The following is a 21,714-nucleotide window of genomic DNA, read 5'->3' as shown; positions in this document are numbered from 1 at the left end:
CATACTGTGTAAAACTTTTAAACTTTCAAATTTGAATTCTTTTGAAATTTTCAATTAATTTAATTGACGACATAATGTTTACATTTTGGTATGACATGGTATGATATTTTCCTGGCCAGATTTTAGAACCTAATAACTTTCTAAAATAGAAGACCTGAGCCTTATACAAAACAAAATGGCAACATTTATAGCCATTATCTACAAATACTTCTGTATGTGAAAATACTCTATAAGCATTGTCACACAACCTTCCTATAACAATCATAACTAGAGAATACATGTATTATATATATATATGGATATATAATGTCGATATCTATATATGTATATATTATACACTGTATACACACTATATATACTGTAAATAGACACACGCACACACAAATAAATGAATATATATATATATATATATATATATATATATATATATATATATATATATAACACTGAAAACTGCATGTTCACAACAAAACTAAACTCAAACGCTTTCCAAAATTCTGAATAGCTTTCAAACTTTCGATCTGTTAACAGAGCATCACTATGCTAAGATATATTTTATATATAAAATATATATTATATATATATATTACACACATACACACATACACACACATACATACATACATACATACATACACACACACATACATACATACATACATACATACATACATACATACACACACACACACACACATACATACATACATACATATATATATATATATATATATATATATATATATATATATATATATATATATATATATATATATATATATATATATATATATATATATATATATATATATATATGTTCTGTTTATGGGCCAAACGAACCAAGAAGGACAACAAGAATTGGAAATATTCATACACTATTCACACATACACAGCTACTGATAAACTAGCATCGCAGTGATAAAATACTAGTCAAAAGTCTCATCAAACACAAATGGGGAAATTTGGCGAGACGCTCTTATATTGTGTCTATTATCTAATTAAGCCGAAAATCCTCAGTGGTCTGAAGTCCTTCATTTAAATAATATATTCTGACTGGATCACAAAAGACTCACCCAGATTTGAAAATAAAGAAAGAACTTGCTCTTGGGAAAACTGTATACGCGTATTTATGGGATTGGATTTTCTTTTTTTTGAAGCTAACACCCTCCCTCCCTTATGTTACCAGATCAGTTGGATGATTTTAGGTTTGTTTAACTGCTCAGGACAAAAGTACGGAGTACTGTCTTTGCATTAGTTGGTTGAAAACGGCCAAAAAGTACAACTAAGAACAGAAACAAATTACACAGGGAAAAAAAGTTGTAAAAATTGGTAAAACATCTCGGCATTCTAGAGTAACCAAAATCTGCTGATAAAAATGATGAGCGGAATTGGGAGCATATGTGGATGAATTAATATCAACTTGAGGGTACTTATTCTGTGTGTACACATACACAATATTTCTGAAATAATGGTTGCTCTGTACTGTAACAAATTTCGGGTTCGACTTATCCCTCCACGGGGCAGACAGAACACAAGGAGATTACTCACTAACAGTCATAGACTATTGTGTGCGTTAGTACTTCCTACCAAATGCATATGAACATAATTTTTTTGTATAGTTTTGTTTCCTTATTTGGCATATATCTACTCTCTTAAGATGGGACAGTAACATCCCTTATAATGAACTGCGTATTATTGTATTGCGCAAACTAGAGATATCATGGTCATTTAACATTATGAGATCCGCCATTACTAAGGTTTTTTGAGCAAAATGAGTACGGTATGACGTCAATATCTACCATACAATCGTCGAATAAGGCATCTTTGATTAACTTGAATACAAAAGGACTGATCAAATAAACAACCTAGACATCGATTTACTTTACTTTTTTTCTGGCCCAGGGAAACGATACAGACGATATATAATTAGTAAACATTTAAAATGAATCTCTTAATATTTGCAATATCAGGAAATGTTGTAAATAGGCTGCACATACAGTTAATAGTAGAATATTACGTTATCAAATATCGTCAGGTGCCCCAGGGTTTATCAGATACTCTCTTCTCTGAGAAGGTCTTCTGAAAAATTAATGTCCCTTAGCCGGTCCGCTGTGATTATGTTTTCCCTTTGGTCCAAGATTTGGGCACCGTGGGGTCGTTTCGGTGCTTGAGCATACTTCGCATAAATGAACTTTTAGAAACAACCTGCTGAGCTAGCTTTCAATGTTGGCAGGAATTTCTCCTTGTAAAATATACAATAGTTGACAAAAATACAGATTATCGAAATTAGCAAAACTATTCAGATTGGAAGGAAGGGGGGGGGGTTCCTTACAGAACACCAAATAAGGAATTCATTTATGTTTCAATGTACCTTCGTTAATAAGATAAATCGTAGTCAGCCTCTTCTTGGTTTAAACTTGCACTAGCTGCAACTGTGACATTTTTTTACATCAAATAACAAAAGATAAATTCACTAAAGAATTGATCAATTACTTATAAAAAACAAAGATGATTGAATCTGTTAATTAGTCGTCAATATTATATGTAGTTAGTGTAGTGCCAAGTTTGAATCTTGAGCGAAAGCTCGGTTTTGTATCTATCACCATGTCAAAAATGTACACACTGAGTATCATTTTCGATCAGAAAACCAACAATCTATTCACTGAAAATTATTACCAATACCAATAATTAGACATTGTACATGTTAATACGATACTGATTTTATCCATAAACAGGACAGAAACAGGATGAAATCGTGATCGCCGTTGAGGTGGCTGATTTTTGGGTGCGGACCCAAAATTTAGTTTGATTTGATATATCGTGTATACAGCTACAAAAACATATGTTTACCCACATGTGATACAATACTCTTTACGGTGTATGGTATTACGAGTAAGTTATTGAATCTATCAAAATATTTTTTTTAAACGCTCCAATTGCAGTTAATGGCAAACTTCAAATCTTGTACAAAAGAGACATATTTCCAAAGTAGTAAATTCTGTGGGCGATTCAGAGCATCGTGATATCATATATGAATATGGTATTTCGATAACACAGAGAAAACAAATGTACCCGTCTCTGTACCAACTTCACGTGTTTAATACACGTGCTGTTTAACACCACACGTTACCAGTGCATGTGTACATCAGAACAAAGCAATATATTTTGGTGTCAAAACTTAAACAATTCTTCATTTTTTCGTTTTATTATCAACTGAATTCTCAAGTTAAGGTAAAGAATCAACACGTGACAAGTCTTCCCTGTATTTCCAGAAATCGTTCGGTGTCTCTAGTCCTTATTTGTCGTGTTCAAACCAAAACATACGATTTGTAATCGATTTCCACGCATATTTACACCTTTACAAGTTTCTGTTTGGAGCATTTGTAGCACTACAACCACGGTTGTTTATTTTCGATTCCCCAAGTTCCGAGTTAATGGAGCATCGAACTCTCCTGGTATTTACAGGTAATGGAAACAGACCCGTAACAATGAAACCATTGCAGTGTTGGCATCAGGCTTCTCATCAAATGTAATACTGTACACTAAAAGCAGAACTTTCAAAACCCGTTGCAGACGTGTTTTAATATTATGTGCTACTAATATTGAAAAGTGATCTGCCAAACTTGACATATGGAATGAAGAAAACAAATTGATTGTATGTAGAAATGAATAATGAACTATAGTACTGGTGTGTATTCCAACCAAAGAAGCCTCTACAAATTTTACTTTCAAATGAATCTTTCACTAAGTATAATATGTTTTCTTCATTATTAGAATTGAAAATAAGCAAAAGGTGTTTTGAACACATATTTGTGATGATGGAATACATTAGCCCAAATCAATATTAATCAACAATAACTGCATTAAAGATATGGTTGCTAAAATATATGTTTACTCGCCCAGGACTGCAGCCATGTTATACTGTTTACTATACAAATTGACCATTTTTAATGACATTTGATAGTGACATGTTGTCATGATAACCATCATTTTTTCATTCACAGTTTATCCCCTTCTTCCTTTCTTTCTTGGATTTTTTTTATTATTCTGAGTTTCTCAAAAGAAAGCTTCTTAATCTATCGTATGTTTCTCATTGTGCATACAAGGAAAGATAAAACGGACAAACATATCGAATCATATAATATCATATCGAATACCAAGGACCCAAAACTAGCTTGTTTACTATCATATTTATTTCATAGGTAAAACAATATCACTTCAAACGTTTCAGATATTGTTTTGAAATTGAAAAAAGGAAATCGATCTAAAACTTAACCTATCTAAGCTAGGCTCGAAGGGTCATACTTAAAAAACATTACTACGTCATTTCCGGTGGCTTGGCGCAGTATCAAATTTCTGTTTTAATCAGGCTTGCTGCCGTTAGTACTGTCAAATTTCTTTCTAAGCTGACTCCTCGATTTGAAAACATTCAATAGAATTCATGTATCTATTGTAACCTGTTATACTGGTCTTTGACCCTGAAAACTATAAACGCGGTGCCTTTGCCACCAAACAGGTGTAGGTACTACCCGCCATAAAGTTATAAAGTACCCAGAAATAGACACAAAAAATAGTGAAACATCTGTTAGAAGCTAATAAAAAATACCGTACCATACAACATGCTGTCACTGTGGTTTTCCAAAAATATCAATTTTATTGAGTGTTATCCAAAGGCTGTGCATATCATGTATATTTATTTGGTAAGTGAATCCAACGAAAGTTCAAAGTGTTCGAACTTCGATATTTGTAGGGATGTTTCTCATAAATTATTGCAGTTTTGCATTATTCTTCATCGCCCTAAGTTTTTGAATTGTCATTCATCTGTTTACAATAATGCGAGGAACTTCAAACTGACCTTTGCAGCGTGCAGTTCAGTCCGGTCAACCAATGGTAAACGTTTTAATTTTTAATGGTATTTTTACTATTGTATTCGTTCCGCGGCGGAGAGATTTGACCGTCGCAGAAATGTATGCCTGGCACTTATCATTGCGTCACATTCTTGTTTACTAGGCTGCCCGCTAACGCGCTTCTGTCTTGAGAAGCTTTCGTCACGTGATCAGAAACACTTCTTATATTTTGCCAAATAGGAAACATTATGGGGAATACACATTCAGAGAAATCGGCACACATAATGATTATTTTGATCGAATTGCAGCAGAATCGGGGAGAAATCTTATCATGTAGGCAGAGTGGTGTTTTGACAGCTTTTCGTCTGTGTAAGACAAGTGTTTCTTTCCTTCTGGGTGTCACACAGGTTGCTTTGTACGAGGAGGAAAAGTTATCGTTCAATCAGTCCCTTTTTGTCAGTGAACTTGTATCGATCTAACCCAACAACAGCGGTTTTAGATCCATAGATCGGATTTTTCTTTAGTGTTTTGAAATTTTTCGACGTGCGTCATTGGGGAGTACGTCGGATTAAAGACAGGGGTGACTCTGGGAAAAACTGTAGCATTGTTGCTCTGGTTATTATGTATTTACGGCACACTTCAAAGAAATGTACGGATCTACATGTAAGCCATCATTTAAGGAATTTGTTACTTTGCAGTCATTTACTATGCTGCAGAACTGTTGGTTTTCCTTGGAAAATCGCTGCTGTTACCATGACAGTGCTTTCACCTGTTAATTGCTTGTCACGCCGACATGCTGTTCGCGGCGCAGCTGACATTTTCCCTTCGTAGGCTTCTGAAATTATTAATATCTAGGAGCAGAAAAGTCGAATAAACACATTGACTTTTCTTTGTCAGTTCTGTCGTTTGGGTTTCGATTCAAGAAAAGGAAATAAAAACGAAACACAGCGGACGTCAGAAGGTAGCTATTGATTGGTGTACTGTGAGCAATGGCAGCGTGTTACATCAATACCGAACTATATACACCAATGTTGTCGTCGAGTGATGATCAAACAAACCGCAAATGTTAATACAGTTTCCCGCCATTTGATAACAATCGCAAAACCAACTTCAAGTTTGATTGTCACGATATGAACGACCAAATATGCCATGTATATCATGATGGAATAAATCATGCAAACTTTCGGAGGATAAATCGAATTCTGCCGTGCTGGTTTTCATAATTATTACACGCTAGCTTTTTATAACCATTTCCGTTTTTATGCACCCATCAAGCCCCGGGCTGATTCTCTGTGTAATGCAAGTTCAATTCAATTTCTTTATTTCATAAGACTTTTGTTACTTTTCACAGTCAGAAAGGATGCCATTTTTTTGCATTCAACCCCCATTTTGTTGAATGTTAGTTTTCAACCGATTATGTTTTTATAATACAACATTGACAATGGAGCGAACGTTTTTGGTTTATTTGCCGGTAATGGTCAATGATTCTCCCGGATATCTTTTCTCTCAGCTCGTTCTCTATGTTTCACAGCAGTCAGGTTTTCTTCTCTCTAAGTTTTGCCCACAAAGACGGTAAATTCAAGCAAAACCTTTATTGCTATCGCCATCTGTGTGCGCTTTCTAAGTGAACTAACTAGAGAGAAACCTTTGAAAGAACTTTACTAATTATTTCCCGGTATGTCCTAGACTTAGATTAATGAGTCCGATGGTGGAACAGCGTCCAAAATACACAGTTTCCTCAAACGAGCAATTAAGCGCGCTGAGTGCCTGTCTACTATTTCTGTCTACAAGACCAATGATTGGAGGACAGAATGAGAGTTTTTTGAACAAATCAGCAATAAACAAGTGGATGACAAATGGAAATAGTTTCAGTTGCATGTGTTATACTATCCATGTAATGAGGAGAAGACAATGATGCGTACATCAGAAGAGAAGCCACATATGTCTACACTTGACAATTTCAGATCATCTTTACAAACTTATGACAGTTTCAGTGGAGAATATGAATTCCACACGACAGATAATGACACGGACACAATGCATTGTGGTCCGACCTGACCAAATAAGGTCGTTTTCTATCAGCGGGAAAAACCAAGTCTCGTACCAGCGCAGATTTTATCTATTGTGTTGGAGACTTCGAACGTAAACTTAAATATCATTAGAGGAAAGGCAATTTGTTCATCTCCTAAGTCAATTTTTCTATGGATGTGTTTTCTATACCACAGGTTCATTCTCTGAATTAGAAATTAAGACCGGATGACTGACGGCATCGTTCATGTTGGCTGATTTCTCAATCTGTTTAATGTGAAGCAACCCGAAATCGTGTGGAAATGGCAGTAATTTTGGAGTTCTTAGTGAACCGATCAGCTCAGGCATAACGTATCTCCCAACTCAGTGAGCCGTTGCTATTAAAATAACGTCATGAAAAGAGGGTGATCTGAATATTATGAAATTGTCATAACTGGGCTACACGCACGTTAACAATCTAATTTTAATCGAAAGAAAAACAAAATAAAATTTCCTAATAGGAAAAGGAGAAAACATGTTTGCATCCTCAACTTCTATTTCGATGTGGTTCCAATCATTCTGACTACAAAGCGCTTTTTGTGTGAGGCAATAAAGCAACGAATCAACGCTGGAAATATAAGTATGCGAGTTTTATGAAAAACGGCTTTGCATATAAATGGATTTCTGGAGTAGCAAAGAAATTGGTGAAACTGTCGTATTTGAAACGCCGGAAGTTTTTACATCTATCGGGTTCTGTGCGCTCATGCTTATAATACATGACGCCGCTAAGGAAGGCTGCCTCTCTTATTAGAGGTTGAAACTGATTACGAAGAAACCATCAATACATTCTATATACCAGGTATTGACTTTTTCACCAGTCAAACATAGCAGGCAAAGTTTCCTAACCGGTAACAGATGCGCGGTTCTAACCTCTTTCTATTCTCTCCCATTTCGCTTTTCAAAATTGTGGAAATACAAATTGTACGATAAATATTTCTTTTGGACAGGAAAATTGCAGTAGTTTGTTTTATCTGTTTGTGGTTAGATGTACACGCATTGCGCAAATTAAACCGGGCAATTGCGTCTAATGTACGAGTAGTCTAACGCTGCAGACAATGTGTTATTGATTGGCGTTCACAGAACATATATGAATGGCAAAGCTTGCCTCCCAATTGTGTCTGTCATTGATTCTGGTGTATTTGCATGGCTATGGTAAGATAATCAGTATGAAAAAGAGAGGGGCGAAGATTGGTCGCGATGGGGACATGTTGGAATTGTCAAAATCGTCGCCTTTTAGTTGAAGTGTGAACCTCAGCTCTGAACTCATATCGCTATTGTATCATTGACAGCAATAACAAATGCAATCCCCTTCGTAAAATGTAATTAAGAGGGCCAATGTTTTCTTTCGAAAGCATTTTCCATAACCCATTTCAGTGAAAAGAACAGTGCACAAAGCTTCTGTGTTTTTCAGTTTTGTTTATATTGGTTTTCTGCCGATTCATTGATCCCGCCCCAGAAATTAGTATATAAACGCGATCGCAGGAAATCAGGGAGGACACGTCTATAGGCGGCCTTCGAACATTTCGCAGAGAAACTGTTCTTTAGCTAGTGTTGTTATTGGTTCAAAGCCCCCAAGCATTCTCCCGGGAAAACGTTCTCTAGCAGTGAGGTGTCAGCTCTGACGTTGACAGGGGTCCACATGTTGGGTTGACGGAGAGGTTTTTCAGATGAATTTCCTTAATCCGAACAAAGTAGACTAATGGGGTATACGCAAGGTTAGGCTCCAAGCGAGTTCCAAGGCTGCCCTTTACCTTGCATTGAAAAACTCAACGTACTTTAAAATGCACGCTTTTACAATTATTATACTGGGGTGAACAGCAATTAGACATTTTTTCTTCCAGGGAAAAAACACCAAGAAATTATGCACTGACAGCCGTAAGAATGGCAGATATACATTCCGATAAAATATAAAGATTGGATTGAGCCAACAAAGCAGGTGAACTCAGTCAAAGGCGTGGAAATCAAGTAAATAACCCCCACAGCATTGCTTGTTCTATTTCAATCATTCTAAATTTTCATTAATTTTCCCATATTCGTTGTATGTAAGCATCACACTTAATTCCTTGAAATTTGCTAAGTCGCCTTGGAAAAAATGAAGGGAAGTAAAATCAATTGATGGATCAACTTCGCGTAGATGCCAGCATCATTTCGATTTCTGTTCTGTTTAAACAACAACTGAAAAGTCTGCTGATCTTGTGGTGACGTAGCATCGCGTAATTCTGTCATGTCCGTTTACTACTAGTGGTAGCAGACGATTTCTTACATTAACAGCCATAATCAAAATATGGGAGGGTCATTAAAAGCGAAACCTACATCAAGACATTTCAAAGATAGATATGTTTTCAACTAACTAGTTAACTAACGATTTTAACCATTTCAGATAAAATAAACGTGGAAGGCAAATTAGGAGAGAAAGATATTATAGCAATTTTTACAGTAGATGTATTACTCGTTTGAACATGTCGCCAATTCCGTCTGTTGGTGTCCGCCTCAGGAAATATACACCGATACAATTTTTTCCATCTGAGTGTCCTTATCTCGACTCTCTCTTCAATTTACACTTCCTCTCTCGATAAAGTACCACAACAAAAGAATCTGAGGTATTTTATGGCAGAATTCACATGAAAACGATCAGGAAACAATAAATCCAAAATGATACGTTTGGGGGGGGGGGGAGCGGTCCGACCGTGATGCTCAGGTAAGTACCGCCCTTGTTCTCATACGCAACTTTCAAGTAAAAAATATGACGAAACTTTTAGGGTATTGCATTTGTTCGTGTCTCTGTTTCTTAATGATGGCTATACAATGCAACTATAAGTCGTATGTGTTCTAACATTGAACTTGAAGATACAATGAGCTTACAGTTAATTTCGGTTTATGCAAATTACTTTTAGGAAATATTGTACAACTCTAAAATCCCCAAACAAAGGCTATGAGAGGTTTATTTGGTACTATGATATGGATGAATATATCTTTTACACAATTTCTTTAATCGGGAAGTATCAGATTTTAAGAAAAAAGAGAGAAAAATACATTATGTGCCTCGACTAGAATTAATCATAGATTTGGCAATCTGAAAGGTCGTAAGTTCTATCCCGTAAAATATTGATAATTCTAAAATTTCGTTATTGTCGCACGTTAAATTTGTAGTGGTTAAGTTGGCCTTGCCCAAGACGTTATATCATTTCACAAAATTGGGTTATTTTTGAATGTTTCGTTTGTAAATCTTGCTGATTGGAAGCTGGCGACGCTTACATAGCGGCCCAACCTATAAACATATATCGGTGAGCACGGTATACCATAGATTGAACTGATTGCAAGTTATTTTCCAATCATCTTGCAGGCAAAATACAGCCTCCACTCAAACATGGAATCCTGAACCAGTCTTAACGAACCAGAAGAGGGCAAAATATAATAATTTCTCTCCCTTCTAAATTGTAGTCATGAATTCAGATAGCACAGCAGTGGGATACGCGTTCTAATTGCGGGCCTATACCTGACCCACTCCGTAACCAAAAGTATTGGTTTCGCGATCAAGTTCACTTGTACGTATTTACGCCTAATTTAGCATCTAACGATACGCTAGCGGGTAATTGAAAGCAATTACCAATGCTGAAAGACAGACCCTTTGTTCGATCGAAGATTCTGTTGGCAGACAATCAGCGAAAAGGACAATTTTCTGTCGATGAGGGCGCTCTTTCCTGAGAGTGTGACGTTTACGCAACTCTTCGCCTTGCTTCCTTCTAATGATGTATGCAAGAGATTATTTAATATAATGTATCTTTATATAAATACTCGATCTGATTTCAGAAAAAAAATATGTACTAGTTTCATTTTGTAACAACATAACATTTGTAATGCGTCCAAAACTACTAATTGGAACAGGTTGTCTCACTGGACAATGCATGCAACGTAAAATTACGCATCGAAACGAATGATCACGACCTCTGCTGGTTTGCTTAGGCAAAGGTCCTTTCTCACAGGTTACTGTTTCTGGAACGATCGATCAAAGTGAAATTTTATGTAGGATATGTTCGCTCGGGTTCAAGACTTTGGGCTTTTGTGTGCTGTAAGAACACGTGGACGGAAATGTGAAGGCATACGTGTTTTTTTTTCGGGAATCGCTGGAGAAAGACCCAGTAGAAATGTGTTCCTTTTTCTCTTCTTTTTTCGTTATAAGGCTGTAACACTCATTAACAATTAACAGAGAGGTGACTTGGTTCATTCCGTAAACGCATCAATTTTACATTGCAATAGGATACAGCAGGGCCTACAGTGTAACCGCCTGCAAGACTGACGCTAATTTGCCCCGAATATCCATCGCAAGGAAGATGAGATAAAACGGGTCAGATTCTTGCCCGATATTTTGTGTTGCACATCACGTGATATATTTGAAGAGAGGGTAGATTCGTAGAGAAATGGGCAGAGTATCATTACATGTATGATTTCGACTCCTCAGTTATGGTTGCCGCCATGTTTTATCCTCTGCGTGAAAAGTGAAACATCCTCAAAAACGATTTATGAATCGTGTAATATTAAGAAACCCCAAGAGATAAAAATTTTTAAAAAAAACTCTAGTTAATAGCAATGAATTGGTCTTGAAATCAACATAAAATAAATAGAGTTAAGTTTTAATTCTTTTCATTCAGAATCCTAAACAAACGAATCAGTTTATCGAATTCTGTAGTGAACGCAGCGCAGCGGATTGTATGGGTTAAATTTGGTGAACATGTTCGGTGACTTAATCCAAAATGTACACGTATCAACTTTCAACACATTAGGCAGAGTTTGTAAAAAATAACAATTTAACAGTTTATGTAAACATTTACAGGAAAATTAATACTAGCAATAATAGAAATACCGCGGCAAGGTATTTAGAAACAAATGATTTTTTTTAAAGCAACAAACATCATTTGTCAAAATTATTAGATACAAAACTGTGTTCGCTAGATACGAGTCCCTTTTTTTAATTTCACCTCGATTCACCGAAATGGTTTTATTCGTTTGCAATTTGTGAAGAAGAAAAAATATTTTTCAAGGAGCGACTTTTTGGAGGATGGCTGATGTCTGAAACACGATTCAATCCACGTGGAAATCGACGTGAGAGAAATCGTAAAAATGAAAACAGAATTACAACTAACGAAATATGAATGGTGTCGTGCGGCGAGACTTTATTATATATGTTGAATTTCGTGCTGAATCTTAACGCCAATTCATGACAGATAATTGACAAACTGAAACTGACATAATTTCAAATGAAAGTGATTGTCACTTTCATCCATTGAAGAGGAGCGTGGCATCGTGATTTCAGAGACAGACCATCTCGTGAAAACGAACCCTCTCGCGTCTGCCTCAAAATATACTAACGATATCATAGGTACGAAAAGCCGTCATTTTGGGACCTATTGTCTAAAATAGCCGCGATTTTGAGATTTTCAACTTGTCGAATGATCAGAATTTGAATACGTATAAAAGAATGGGAATGTGCTCCGTGTGTATCTTACGGATCGGAATAAATTCGATGTCATACATAATGGACTTGGGAAAGAAATGTATCTTGCACCATAGCTAGAATTATTATAAAACAGAACGAACTAGACAGTGAAAGATAAGATATCGCCGATATACGATACCCTAGTGTTTTTTTACCACGTTATTTTTTTCCTCAGAAGTGAAACCCATAAAAAACGTAGATAAATTCATTGAAGTCGGAAACAAAACACAAAGCTACTCAAATGCGACAACAGAGAAGTGTGTGAAATGGATGATATAAATATATCACCAGAAACCACAGAAATTGTACTTTCTCGCCTAGGGAGTCTTTGGATCGGGCTTACTATATACAGACGCGAAGAAGACAAAAGAACGACCATGTATCATTATGGCACTCAGTTGTCAAACACAAATAAATAAAATATTGAAGGAAAAAGGTGACTCCACGGTAGGGGGCCGACAGTTCATCGCTTTCCAAAACAACCCTGATGTAGAAAACAAACCAAAGGTGAAATCTTTTAAAAGGACTAAAATTAGAGAGAGATCCAAATAAAAGACTGACAGGAAAAAACACTTTCCCAGCATGAATCTATGGAAGGCGATCAAACTGCAAACACAGTTGGCGAAACTAGACAATAGATGTGAAACAGACATCCGCACAGTCCACGGTATGAAATGCACATTGTCAGCCGGAACATGAGATTACTAGGTGACGAAATGAACACTTTTAGGAGATGACGAGGAAATATACAAGAAAGTTATTTCTTACAATCTATGGATGCGTCACTCCAAACATCGTTACGCTAAAATTTAGTGTTCCATGACGCACTGACGAGAAATGGCCTGTACCCGCGTAGTATACTTTCGGACTGCTGTCGCAACGAATGATATTTCACACGATGTTCTATGAGTTGTGACAGAACGGTCGACCAGAGCTGCCAACAAAATGACAACGTAATTACCGCTTTGTCAAAGGTGCAACTTGCCTTCTTTATGCGGCCAACTGTCACATCAAAGCATTGTCTTAATCTATACGCTCGCAAGAAAATTTACAGCCATCTTTGTCAATTTAGAAAACCGAACAAAAATACGACACGTGATTACTTGTGCACTTCAGGGTTCATGCAGATGACGTAGCCGGCCAGCCTCGTCAGATGATAGCATCGATTTGATGAAAGGATGAACAGAAAAAAAAGACTCCGTATATCAATCGAATTTTCCGTCTGCACAAATTCTACCCAACCGATATATCAAAAATACAGAGAACCGCGTTAGCTATGTTGAACAAATAATTTGGCACGCTTATCGCCCTACTGTTGAGACTTTTAACAAATACTCGACTGAACCGATTCACTTCCCTTCATTTCATAGTTGGTATACACAGAGCTATGCACATTTTCCTGGGCGGAAAATTATGGTCCCGACGTGTTCCAATTAGATATTGATATAGCGCCATACAAATTCATTTTCATACGAAGACTAAATATCAAATGTCAAATATACATGTAGGATTTCTTTTTGTAACATATCCAATATTCGTCAATGAAAGTAAATTCTTTGTAAACTGTACCTTTAACAACTAATTTCTTAGCAAACCAAAAATATCACTCGAAAGTCAAATAGTCATTTTCTTGTCAATGGTCACTTCTTTTTTTGAACGTTGTTGTTTCATTTTGCTATATAATACAATTTCCCTTCCAATTTATATTATGTTATATTATGATCGAAATAAATGCGTATTATGCATATATGTACAGAGACGGTATTGCGTTGTCTAAAATTTCCCCTAATTTCACTTTTTGTAAAATCGCCAGAGGCAAATCTGAAGTTGAAAACAGTCAACGCGGTCGATGGAAATACGGAATCGAAAAAATACAATGCTATTTGTATGGAAGTTAAAAGGGGACGGATTCCATTCTCAAATTGACGTAAGAGAATTTGAATATAGTGCACTAAATATGTTAATCAGTTTGTCTCGCGCTACGGATGTGATAAAGGTCAGCTCAGGACACAACAAGATTCAATTGGTCGAGGCGTGGTGACCAAGGTGTAAGTTCTTCCTTGACTTAGAAGTGTAACGCCAAGGAATATATAGTTCCCTATACAAAATTGCTTTGTGTTACCTCCACGTGTGTGTGTTCATTCGACTCTGTGATCCTCAGTTATCATTTGGCATCGATATACAAAACCAATGATCAATTTCTGAGGTTTCTGTTCCTTGAATGGTATTTGTCGGTACACGGTACACGCTTACGTTTTCTCTGAATCTGCGTCTGAAGTTCTATTCAATCTGTGATCGTTCAGTCGCAGTCTACGAGAAATCAGAGTATTTTGCTGGACTGTTCATTTTCTTGCACTAGTAATTCCATTTACATGCCGTATAATTGAGATAGCTTTCGAATATTTACTTTAGAAAGCGTCTTAATTATGTATTTGTGTATTCAGTTGATAATTGGAGTTGCATGGCAAACCCAACGGAGTAGAGAGACTTTGGCAGACCATTGGCACTCCTTTTCATTGGACGCATATGGTCGTATATGTTTATATGACAATTTTTCACATTGACAATTTCTGTCACTGTATGAAAGTCACACTACACGTCATATTACTATACCGAAATTGTTAATAAAATGCGTGAATTTCATTTACAGACTTCGGAAATAAACTTGAATGTCTACATCCTTTCAAAATTGTGTGGATCGCTATATATTTTCAGCTTACATATTGATGGCTGAAAAATCAATATTTCCTTTATAATTTTGGTCCTTATATATTACCTTGACAGTAACACTTTTCACTGTACAATGAGTCCAGTGTTCGAGCAATTCATATTTGGCTTCCTTTTTCTTCAATCGTGCCGTTATCAAAAGCCCTATACAACTTTTGTTCGCTCATTTTACGTACAGAATATACCATTAATCGTGAACAAGAATTACATTTTTTTCAGGAAAGCCAATGTTTGAAACCTTTTCCTTTTAAGCGGTGTTTTCTAATCACTTCACTCTTCAAAGGCACGTTTGGAGAAAAAAGGAAAGATTGACGTCGAAGATTTGGACTTGAACAAGGTACTTTACCGATTGATAGGTTTATTCAGTGTCTAGTGTCTCTTGTGTCTTTTAGGTGCGTCGACAAATCACTCGTGTATAGACTCTTAAAAAAAACGTGGTGAACACGACGTCCTTAAGTTCTCAATTCATAACTGCAAACGTGAAGAATGAAAAGTGTGAACGGAGACATATGGTATATTGAGTAAGGCATAATGCGACCCTTTACCAAATCGGTATTATCATCACACTCGGTACGGAATCTTCTTTCTTTTGATTGACAACTTCGGCAAACACTCTTCGCATCGGTGCCTAACTTTGTTGATGCATTTAAATTCATGCTGATGACAGGTTATAAGGCCTTTGACGGCAATAATAACGCTCGATTGGTACTTTTGGAGTCCGACCGCAAGAGGTTTTGAGTGGAGAGTGGACGGCGCCTTTGTTCAATGTTTGATGTATGGTATCGGCAGCATGGTCAAGTGGCGTGTGCTCGGGATGATGTCGTTAAGCCTAGTGCAATTTTGCTCGTTGAGAAGCGAACCCAACACATAGCATTGAGTAACTCAGAAACAGCATGCCGCCTTCTTTGGTATTCAACGTGACGTCATCAGTGATGCAACAAAACTAAAAACGACGGGGTTTAACAAGTGCGACCAATATGTCCAATCGACCGTAACGGTCAAAGGTCACGTGTCTCTGTTTCGTTTACATCAGAAGTTGTGCAATTGCAACTTAAGCGTGTTCCCGAAAAAGGTCATGGCCACAAAAACAAAAATATTAGCAAATAGCATGGCAAATATAAAGTGTCCCCGTGAGCACACAAACATATAATACGGCTAGCAGCTAATGAGTCAAAATAAATTGTGTAGTCTCCCCATTAAAAGCTTCATATAATACGTTTTCTGTGAAATCTATTCGCCGCAATGCATGACCCAATATGCCATAGTAAGCAGAGCTACTAAAATCAACCAATATTTCGCAATTAGACAAAGAAACGAACATGCACCACTTGCATGATTTCTCACAATGGCTGTACAGAAAATATCCCCTTTCTCATGTCGTTAACACAAAGGAAAGTTTAATTCTTTCGAATATAATAGCGGGTGTTATCTGTTGTTATGGTTGGGACTTTGATCTAAGTAAAGTATTTGGCTCCCGATGTATTATGATCGCTCCGAAATTTACCCCTTGTGTTTGTTGGTTGGTTATTCTGCTCACGAACTCCTCACCCCGGCTCACCTTGCTCTGAAAGGCTGCACAATAGTAGACATTATCTATAATTACTCGACCGCAAAAAGCAGCTAGACAAAGGTTGGGACCGAGGTCTTTTAGAAGTGTGAGGAGACAACACCATAGCAAACATCTGTCCCCACAGGCCCTGCCATATTAACTTGCTAATATTCACGGTAAATTGTTAGGGCCTGGTATACGAAAAACCACAATCCCTATCTCTCCGATTGATTTGCGGTTTTAAACCATGTGTACTTTAAACTACTACTTCGTGAACGAAAGAAAAAAAGTGTCATTTCTCCTGAGAGTTGTTTCTCTTCTGGGAATCTGTCAGGGAAATATATTTACAAATTTACAAGGTAATCTCCAACAGAGATATTTTATTAAATGCAAAATAGCTATTTTTCGCATCAACGAAGGGCTTTCTCGTTCCCTTTGTTCGTCCTTCTCCCAGTTTCAGAACATTTCCGAATACGAATCTTCCAAATATTACTTTGCCTGTCGAGAATTGGACGTATGGTATATGGATTTCACCACAAATGAAATTCATTGAACTTAACATAGAAAGTGTCAAGTTATAGGAAAGGTGTTTTTTGAGTTTGGATTTTGGTTGCTTCCATCGATGCATTAGAGGGAAATGCATGTGATGTTGAAAGCGACTAGAGCGTGAAAAATGGCATGTCAGTGACCTCAATCAATGGAAACAGAGAGTTAGTGGGGGCGCTGTACCAATGACGTACACCAGTCAACTATAAACATTGACGCCGACACATTCGCACCCATCAATAAAAGGTCATTATCGGGGTCGGGAAATAGTGACTTGAAACATTAGGTGCCAATGCCAATGTCAATTGATGTTCATGAATTGGGCTCAATTCAATCAAGGAATATAAAATGAAATCTAAAATCCATTACTCCAATACAGTGTGAGATTTAAAATTAACAGTGTTATTGACTTTCAGAGCTTTATTAACACATTTCAACATAAACAAGAAAACACTCAGTGCGAGTTAGTAGATGATGATTGTGACACGTAGCTTATATAATCATTCATCATTCTGAAATGCTAATGTTATGCAAATTTGCAATGAAAATAAATAAGTAATTACATCTTGAAGAATTTCCCAAAAATAACGTTTGGGATCAACCTCATTGTTGCCAACATATTAACGTACAACATGGAAATCTCTAATATTCAGCTATCTCTACGTTAAAACCAAATCACCCCCTTTCGCATATTTTCATAAACTTGAACATTTGGGTCACATATTTCAGAATGTTCAAAATTTCGTCGAAAATGGAGGGAACAAAAGATGATGACAATAGTGATACCATATACGCATGCGTATAATGCGTAGAGATGAGCGGGGAAACAAACCTCTTAGCATACCAGACGACGAGAAATCTCATTGCTTGAGTGGTGGTGAGATTTAATCTGCCTTATACATAGTGTATATACGGTTGTCGATAATGAATTTGGAAAGGTCGATTTTTGAAGAACTGCAGTAATACCATTAAAAACACCATTCCATTGCAAAAAACCCGGATTCGATGACAATTTGGAGAATTTCCAAAACTGAAAGTTCGCAAAAATTGGCGCCGAAATATTTTACGTGTCCACGAATACTGTATAATTTTTTTCTGATTTGTGTCTTCATTATATAGAATGATGCCTTCAGATATTCAATCAACATAACGACTTTTTTCACCCTTATGTGTGTTTTCTTAAAAGCAAAGACAAAAATGTTTGTTCTAAAAATCGAAGCACTTTTTTTCTACATTTCCACTGCACGCGGCCTGAACGATTCCACAATGTAATTTAGAGAGCTTTAAATGTAATGAAAAAAGACAGAAAGAAAGCGACTGCTTCTTAATGCCTCACAACTATGTTCATGGATTCTGGGCACGTACTAAATAAATGATAGTTGCGGTGAAATTCATTAGAAATTGAATTCATGCGTCGCCTCCCTCCCCGCGTGGGACGACCCTTGAACTTAGAGGGTGAAAGTGTGCCGTGTTGTTGAAAATAGCCCCGAGCAAGGACCGCCCTGATGTGACTACGGATCGCACTTATTGGTTGGCCGCCAATGAAACTGTGACAAGTTGAATCAGGCTTTGTTCGCTTACGCAATTCATTTTGATAACCCGTCATTTATTGCATCAAAGTGAGAAAATCGATGCTCTCCTCACATTTTTCACTCTCTGTGGTTTTCACAACCTCACGTAAAGTTATTCAGCTGATACCTGGTAGCCACATTTCTAGTGATGGATTTTACCTCAGACACTCCTAAACCGTTGAACACAGATTGTGAAAAGTTGCATTTGCTTGGAAAAAATCCCTCAGCGGTGTCAATTCTTAAATCGTTTATTACATTATTAGTACAAATGTCTAAAACCGTTCTAATTCGTATTCTTCTATAGTAGTTTAAGCCGACGAAATGGTACAATTTTCTGATATTTTTAAGATATTGATTTAAAAAAATCACCTTAATAATGCGAATAGTGTATTACATTGTTTAATGATAAAAAATGTAAAAAACAGTTTGTAAGTTTTCTTCTATTCCTTGGAAAATTCAACAAATATGACACATTATCTGATATGTTGATGTATTGCTGAGAAACCTATGGGACGGACTTCATTGTGCAACTCGAAAACAAAACGTATCAACTTCATTTGGTTCTCCCGATGAGCCACAGTGCTCCCGGTTGACAACTATTTATGTCAACACTTTATACAGACCGGTGATCAATAAACGTCGGTTCAGTCCGATGGCATGAGGTCACTGTGGTAGATTTGACCGACCACTCTGGTCATGTTTCGATAACACGATATCATAAGAACCTTCCCAGGAGGCATCGGTTTCTCATTAATTTATCTCGTCTTTAATTTTGTACTTTAGAAATGGAGCTGTCATCTCAGGCATCTCAGAACGACGACTGAAACTCATAATATTCCAGTAATTGTTGGAGTACGTGTCACTCAGTAAGTAATGAGTCAATCTGGTAAATCTAACTAACTAAATGATGCATGGGTGCACGTGCCGGCTCGTCAGCTTCCTCTCTCCTTCCGTTTTTTTCTCTTTTACCTTTAATAATATTTTTTTTATTATTCATATTTGTATACATGATTCATTTTTTATCGGTTGATTTATTTATTCCGTTATGGAGTGACTATTGCTTAAAAAAACTGTATTATAAAATTTAGTGTATATATAGCTCTTATTGATTGATTTATTTTCTTTGTAAATTTGTTTGTTTATAGGTAAATCATCTCTCGTATTTCTTGTACTTGATGAACTATTCATTTCGCCAGATTTACCATTTTCATGCTAAGGTAGAAAACACCAGGAAAGTAAGCAACGATAGTTAAGGGATACTCCATTTTGGTTGACCTTGGATGACCTTTCAAAATCGTCACTTTATTACGTTTAGTAAGTGGACGAAAATTGAACAATCGTTTGGCATTTCAAGTATAATACAGTGTCTACTGTAAACTGATTATTATTATTTCTAATTTTAGACGATTGGTACTGAAATATAATGGCGTATGACAACAACGTGCTTACGTAATGGACTTGCTGTCTTGAAGATGAGAGCTGTTATCATAGTAACCAGATAGCTTGTACGTTGATTGGTGAATCGAATTTGACATTAGGTACTGATTGGTTGAGGGCCATTTGGTTACAACGCGCAATCCAATTAGAAAAGTTGTTGTAAAAAGACTCTTATTAAAACTCTTGCACAGATATCAGCAATGAAGAGTGTAGAATCTACTAACTGTAAGCTACAACCGTTATCAACGATTAACAAGTCTCTGGATTCATCTATTGAAAGATCTCCATGATCCTGGTTTGTATCTTTTCGCAACGAGTCAAAGCTGGTGTATAAGCATAAGTCAAAGAAAACTATAGATACATCTGACAATCACTTTTAAGATAAGAAATGCTAATACATGGACATTTTAAAAACGGTGTATGGCTAAAATTTACATCACTCGTACAAAAAATTTAACAAGCTTTGCGGAAGACTGACCACTTATCCGAAAAAATGTTCTTTTACTTTTTTTAAAGTGGAAAACAGTTGAGTATAAATAAAACGTCATCTGGCTCTACAAGTCTTTTTAACATTGCTACATTTTACTGTTTGATTCGACCAACATAGCAACATTTTATCGTTTGGCTCGACCAATATCTTACTAATATTGCTACATTTTATCGTCTGGTTTGATCAATATCTTACTGGCATTGCTACATTTTATAGTCTGGTTCCACAAATATCTTACTAGCATTGCTACATTTTATCGTCTGGTTCCACTAATATCTTACTAGCATTGGTACATTTTATCGTCTGGTTCCACAAATATCTTACTAGCATTGCAACATTTTATCGTCTAGTTCCACAAATATCTTACTAGCATTGCAACATTTTATCGTCTGTTCCACTAATATCTTACTAGCATTGCAACATTTTATCGTCTAGTTCCACAAATATCTTACTAGCATTGCTACATTTTATCGTCTGGCTTCACAATTAATAGTCTTACAAACATTACTCAATCTTATCGTCTGACTCCACACAAAAAAAACAGTTAACATCGCTACATGCTTTCGTCTGATTCAACAAAACATTGATTTAGAAGTACAATTGTTACATTTCAATTCATTCACTTGTCTGAAAAAGTATATGTTCTTGTAATTAGTTTATGTGAAGAAAATATAGGAATACCGGTCAGAGTTTTCTTGAACTAGACGACATTTTGGTCATATTCAATTGGTTTCCATTGTAGTGTGAGACAGAAAAACACATTTGTAGACGCAAGTACTATAGTTATAGTTTTAAACGGTCATAATTGATATACTTGGACTAGACCTGTATCCTCATACCTAGACCAGACAGAGTCATTTTATTCCTACTCGACAACAAATAGTCAAATATTCCCCTTATAAAAGTTATTATACGAAATATTTTGTTTTATTACTAAACTAATCCGATTCAATATTGTTTAACTGTGCAGTTCGTACCGTTAGTAA

General features: G+C 36.3%; 1 long non-coding RNA gene across 4 annotated transcripts in view; it reads left to right on the top strand.

The window, feature by feature from the left end:
• Positions 1-20,722, top strand: part of LOC144443803 (uncharacterized) — a 37,380-nt gene extending 16,658 nt beyond the window's left edge. For 3 of the 4 annotated variants that reach the window (XR_013481705.1, XR_013481704.1, XR_013481703.1), the window contains 2 exons: positions 19,585-19,667; positions 20,205-20,722. This is a non-coding gene — a long non-coding RNA (uncharacterized LOC144443803). Of the gene's footprint in view, positions 1-15,435; positions 15,473-19,584; positions 19,668-20,204 lie in introns of those variants that run through there. The other variant, XR_013481706.1, reaches the window with a different exon arrangement.
• The last annotated feature ends 992 nt before the right edge of the window (positions 20,723-21,714 follow it).

The sequence above is a fragment of the Glandiceps talaboti genome, chromosome 12 (genome assembly GCF_964340395.1).
Source record: "Glandiceps talaboti chromosome 12, keGlaTala1.1, whole genome shotgun sequence".
NCBI classification, from domain to species: domain Eukaryota; kingdom Metazoa; phylum Hemichordata; class Enteropneusta; family Spengelidae; genus Glandiceps; species Glandiceps talaboti.
The sequence above is the reverse complement of the archived record's forward strand: the minus strand, read 5'-3'. Positions and strand labels throughout refer to the sequence as shown.